This window comes from Pinus tabuliformis, chromosome 3_2 (assembly GCF_031772625.1).
Source record: "Pinus tabuliformis cultivar Carrire ecotype Pingquan chromosome 3_2, CPIR1, whole genome shotgun sequence".
NCBI classification, from domain to species: Eukaryota; Viridiplantae; Streptophyta; class Pinopsida; order Pinales; family Pinaceae; genus Pinus; species Pinus tabuliformis.
The window spans coordinates 244,512,012-244,518,215 of NC_142302.1; the positions used below are offsets into that span (position 1 = coordinate 244,512,012).

Below are 6,204 nucleotides of genomic sequence, written 5' to 3' on the forward strand. Positions count from 1 at the left end.
CTGAATATGAAGTGAAGGTCTGAGGTTTTCTTCACCCCACTGAAGATCATAACCTTGGTTTTACCCAGGTTGATCGTTAACTGTCAAAGATCAGAAAACAAAGCTAAGGCATCCAACTACCTCTACAATCTTTCTGGGGATGAGGAGAGGAGGACCATGTCATCAGCAAAGAGTAGAATAGATATCAAAACCTGGTGAAGAAGGAAACCATTAGTGTCCTGGATATGCTCGTGTAGAAATGCCTCCAACTCATCAATATAGATCCCAAACAGGGTAAGGGACAATGGACAACCCTGTTTAACCCTAATAGTGCTTCGGATGAAACCAGACATCCCATGAGCCGCGTGAAGATGACCAAGAACAGACTCATATAGGCACATAATAGCGATCAATAGGGTTGCAAAGATGCTAATATCTTTGTGTTAATCTAGGTTGTCATTGATGTCAATATGGCAATGTTTGTGATGGCAAATTCTTGTGACATGTGAGATTGCCCATTGATGCCCATTGATCATGATACAGCTCATGGAGGATCCAAGGATTGAATACAAACGTAATAGAAATAGTGGAACCGAGGAGGAAAGATATCGTAAGCCATCATAGAAGAGTTATCGGAAGAAGAGCTATCAGAGCAGTGTATCAGAAGTCATAGGAGTGAAGAGAAGCCACAAGAGCGACAAGCCAAGACAAAGAAGATCTATCGCATATGCCAAGATTAAGAGAAATATCAGAGGAAGGAATAAACCATGGAAACCTTTTAAAAGTTCACAACGCATAAATCATAGGAGTTAACATATCATATTGGCAGGTTCTATTATATGCCACTGCACAAAACCCCCGATTGTGATTTGATATGCGGACCCGACCACTCCATTAGAATACACGTTATGTTATATCACATCTACCTCATCGGAACTTTCATATCATAAGCCTTAACGGGATTTCATGGTAAAACGCCAATTGCGATATGTACTATATACCCGATGGTTCCATTATAATACACCTTAATACTATATCGCATCCGTCGTATGAACTTTCATATTGCAGGTCATAAAGGTCACGGTAAAACCTCTGATTGCGATATAATATTGCGGACCTGCTGCACCACTATAACATGACTTTATACAATATCGCATCTGTAGTATCGCTAGTTTCTAAGGGATGTCAAACCGTCGATTGCGATAAGGTTGTGGACCCGACAGATTTATTAACAACTGCTTAAGATCATATCGCATCCGCTCCGTCGGCAGTAGGGGAATCACTATGTTATGTGCAAACCTCCGAAAATTGTGATTGTGGGATTAAAGGAATAACTTTGATTTTCATGAATGTTGCGATTGCGATTAATGTGGGACCTCCATGTGGGTATAGCCTTGGATGAATATTAAAAAAAGGGCCTCTCCGATAAAATATTTTAATGTGAAAACTCATAAGTCGGCCTCTCCTCCCAATGAACATGTCTTTTGGTTATTGGCAAAACTCATATATATACAAGTTGAAATGCTTCACTTTAGGCAACAGATTTCGTGCATCTAACACAGAGAAGAAGTAACAGTTCACAACTCGTGAACTTGAACAAACAGAGAAAGGCGAAGGTTGAGTGCGAAGGAAGGAAGTCGAAGGTCAAGAAATTATGTTGGTTGGGTTAATCTTTGAAAGGCTCGAACCTCTGATGAATTAGAAGAAGTACAGACCTCAACCTGAAGAACATCTTTTTGTGAAGATCTGTTTGACCTCGAACCAGCGAAGTAAGATTTCATCAGTTATCAGTTGAAGGGAGCAGTAGACAACACCAGCATTGAAGTATTTGTGAGTTTGTTCCTTGGAAGTAAGATATTGCGACAATCACTCCTAAAGTAGTTACTGTGACAATAAGAACAGAGGCTTGAAAACAGAGAATTGATTTTGTGCATACTTTGAAGCTTAGCGCAGATATCTCGTTGGAAAGCTTCAGCAAATCTTGGAAACATTATTGGAGATCATGATGCCTATTTGAAATCATCATGAGGTAACTTTGCAGACTTTGTTTGGGCAATATGAAGAGTTGTGAAGACTCCTTCATATGAAGACAGGTTGTCATTGACGTAGCAGTGAAGTTGTAGATGACAGAATTTAGTGAAGAAGATTTTGGGAGCAGAGAATCACTATCAAACATATCTAGACAATATATAGCAGAGGGTAGGAGCCCTTGGGGTTGGTGCCTCAGAATTAGAAGGATTGGTGTCCTTGGAGTTGGTGCTCCTAAATCCAAGGTTGGTTGACAAGATCGGGTCGGAGCCCTTGGGGTTGGTGCCTCAGAATTGGAAGTATTGGTGTCCTTGGAGTTGATGCTCCTAAAACCAAGGTTGGTGCCTTGACAAGATAGGGTCAGAGCCCTAGAGGTTGGAGCCTCACAGAAGACCAAGTTGGTGCTTGGCAACAGGTTGGAGCCTGGGGAATTGAAGATCGGTGTTTTCATCAAGGATTGGAGCCCTCTATATTGTACTTGATTCAATATAAAGATTATATTAATAAAAGCATTTATTCCTATTGCTTATTTTGTGTTCTAAATATAATTGATTTAACTGGTATAAGTAACAATTGAAAATGAATACTAATTCACCCCACCTCTTAGTATTTCCAACACTCCGAGTCTCTGGAGCAAGGCCTCCCTCAAGACATAGTCAAAAGCTTTCCGAAAATCTATGAAACAATAGTGGAATTTTGAAGAACGGTGTCGTGCCTCCTCAATCATGGTGCGAAGGGTGAATATGTGGTCAATGGTCTAATGAGCCGGTCGAAAACCTGCCTGTCCCTAGCTTTGAGTTGTCATTGCTCAAGGTCATTGGAGAGCTTCCTATGTAGAATAGTAGCATACAACTTTGAGAATGTGTTGCCCACCATGATTGTTCTGTAGTTATTGGGATTTGAGCTGGAACCTGATTTGTGGATCGGATGGATGATGTGGTGTGACCATGTCGATGGAAAACCTTCACAGACTACATGGTTGAAGAGATCAGCCAAGTAGCTAACCAAAGCACGGAAACCGTGCTTTTAGAACTCTACTTGGTAGCCTTCCTCATCGGCTGCTTTGTTGTTGTTCGTCACCCAAATGGCCTCTCTAATATCTTTGTCTGAGAATAGATAACAGGAAGAGGGTGGGGGTGTAACATGAATTTGGGTCTGCTCGAGAATATCATAAAAGTTGGAAGTGTGAGAACATGGTTGTAGGGTCAAGGTCCGATGGAAGAGGGGAGCGTCGAGGAAGGATGGTATGCCAGAATTGTTTAGGCAAGTCGGCAAGGAGAACAGAAATTTCTCGTCTTCTATGAGAGACAAAGCATCATTTCTTGCGACGAAGGAGACGACGATAAGAAGCTTTGACGTCAGAGTAGAAGGTTTGAGAGTGGGTGAAAGCATATCGAAGTTCTCGATGTAGAATCTTGCATTCATCATCGTACCACTTGTTCATGGGGCAAGATTCAACTTTAGGGGAGATGGAAGTGGAATGAGTGGAGTGGGGGAAGGATTTGAGTGTTGTTTCCCAAATGGCAGACGAAAGATAGGTGTATTTAGTAGAAGCAGAATCAAGCAAGGAGAACTGGGTCTCCGATGGGAGCATCTTGTGTTGGGTAGAGGAGAAGATGTTAGGGTCTCCTTCGTCAAATCAGAAGGTAGTTCGGGGTGGGCCCTAAGGGGAGTGATGGGATGGAAGGGGAGGGTCAAACCAGAGAGAGAAGGAAAGAAGTACATGATCAGCAAGGGGGATTGGGGAGACCGAGAAATGGCGAATAAAAGGGAGCAAGTTATGGCTAGCAAGGACATAATCAACTACATTCGCACCCCCGCTATATGGTCGGCATGTGAAAAAGCGAGACTCTGGGAAACAGGGGAGACCATTTAGAATCAACAATTCCTGGGATTCCCCCAACTACAATAGATGCTTACCCTGGGATTGGAAAAATGATGGATTTCACCCTAAACCATCTCCACGCCATTATCAGCCGCAAATCATGTGGTTCATTGCTAATATATCGAACATGAGTGGCTTTACTTGAAACATGTTGCAAAAGCCCTGGTTGTGTTATCAGTTTCATGGCCAGACATCAAATGTTTGACATCACAAGATTGGTCAATATTCACATAGTAGCTAGGCTATGAATATAGAAAGTGTTGCAATTCCATAACATCCAAGAGTAGGAGGCACCAAGGAAAGTCTATAGGATGTACAGAACATTTGCAGGTAGTATAATTCAGTTATGAAGCAAATTCTTTCAAACTTGAATAACAAAAGCAATGTGGCGCAATCCAGAGTAGTACCACAACACCACAGGGAGGTGGTTGAGGAAAACTCTGTTGCCTTTGATGACATACCCAATTATGATACTTTAGTATGATCAGGAGTTAGACTAATACTGTTTTGTTCAATGAGTTAGACTAATACTGTTTTGTTCAATGAATACCATAAGGAAGCAAATATGAAAAGTAATGGTTGAGATTTCAATAATGTAAAACTATAAATAATAATCTGTGCTCAAATGTGAAGATTATATTCTTAATTCCAACCTTAATCAATTAAATATTTGACATATAGATGACCAATATCAAACAAATTTTGCTAATCCAAAAAAACAAATAAAGGATAATCACCAGGTGAATAGCCACTCACAGGCCTGCCAGGTTACGCATCAGTGGGTAATCAACACCAAATAAAAAACTTGGAATATATATCATATATCTTAATTCCATATACCTGAGGGACTTACAGAACCTTGTCATTCCTGACCATGTGGGATCCAAGAACAAAGTTAAAACATCCGACTGTGACTATTTTATGTTGGCGGAAATACACATGCTTGGTTTTCATTTATTGATTTTTTTTCAAAGTTCAAAGGGGCAACTCACAAAACAAAATCCAGTTGATATCTGTAGCCTTACACGTGGTCAACTTAGAACTATAGGGGGAAAGTATAGCTCATGCCAAGATGATGTCTACTGCTGGGCTTGAACTGGCTGGCTGTCTCACAAATCAGAAGCATGGATATCAGAATCTTGAACTGGTCGTCTCACAAATGACAAGCATGGATATCAGAATCTTCAGATCAGTCAGGAGTAATTGTATTCTTCCATTTCTTAATGACCCACCGAACTGAAAATCACCTTGGTGCTTGATGTCATGCTCTCTTCAAGGCGTTTTCCTGTTCCCGTTAGTCGAATTCATGGACAATCTCTTCAGAGTGTTTTTCTGTTCTCGTTGATCGAATCCATGGACAGAATTAAAAGTCATCAAATACAAGTTGAATTTCAGAAGAAACAATAAGCCACTTTCTTTAGAAGATTAGACAATTAGGCTCTTGCTATGTAAAAGCGAGAATGATGAGTTTGAAAGAAAATAACTATGAACAGTAATGTACTGAAATTTATCACATGGAGAAACATAGGTTTCCGCATGTTGAGTGACGGAGAAAGGAGCAGATCCATACCCAGTTGCCAATACATGTACAATGTTTGAAAGAACGGTTTGACACAGTGCATATCAAATCTGATATGCAAGGTCACAGTGAGAACACAAATGCCCAATAATCATGGAGTTATATTTGAAGCTGAGCAGCTCAAATTAAACACATTAATCTCAATGAAACTATTGGCACTCTTTGCTTCTCTCTATGTGACACAGCTGCCTAAGTTAAATTACACACATTAATCTCAATGAAACTATTGACACTCTTTGCTTCTCTCCATATGACACAGTTGTCTAAGTTTTGTGGGAACATACCAAATCTTAAGCTTTTCGTTCCTATTAAAAATGCCCTCAATATCCCAATTATTCTCTCTGGCTATGGCTACCAGGGGATAGAAACAGGCCTGGCGCCAGGCCCCAACATTTTCTCCCCTCTCCTTATATATTCTTCTGAAGTGATTGGATTGCTCACTCTCCAAGCAATGCAGAGCATAGCAATGGACATAATGTCGCATTTTAGGTTTGTTTATGTAGACAGCACCATTGTGCTTGGCATGACGGAACACTTGATTTGTAACCTGCAACCAGAATGATCAGTCAAGCACCCATGATTAGAACCATGGATCCATAGAAAGAACTGTAACAGCCCATAACTTTTCTCAAGAATCACCAACTACTTTCATAAAACAAGTATTGTTTATATATTGATGATATACTCTTTAAGTAATTCTTAACAGGGCCGAAGTTTTACAGTAAAAAGGTTC

General features: G+C 40.4%; 1 pseudogene; it reads right to left on the reverse strand.

Moving 5' to 3' along the window:
- Window positions 1–4,748: 4,748 nt before the first annotated feature.
- Window positions 4,749–6,018, reverse strand: LOC149180599 (floricaula/leafy-like protein FL1 pseudogene; annotated as a pseudogene).
- Between the last annotated feature and the right edge of the window lie 186 nt (window positions 6,019–6,204).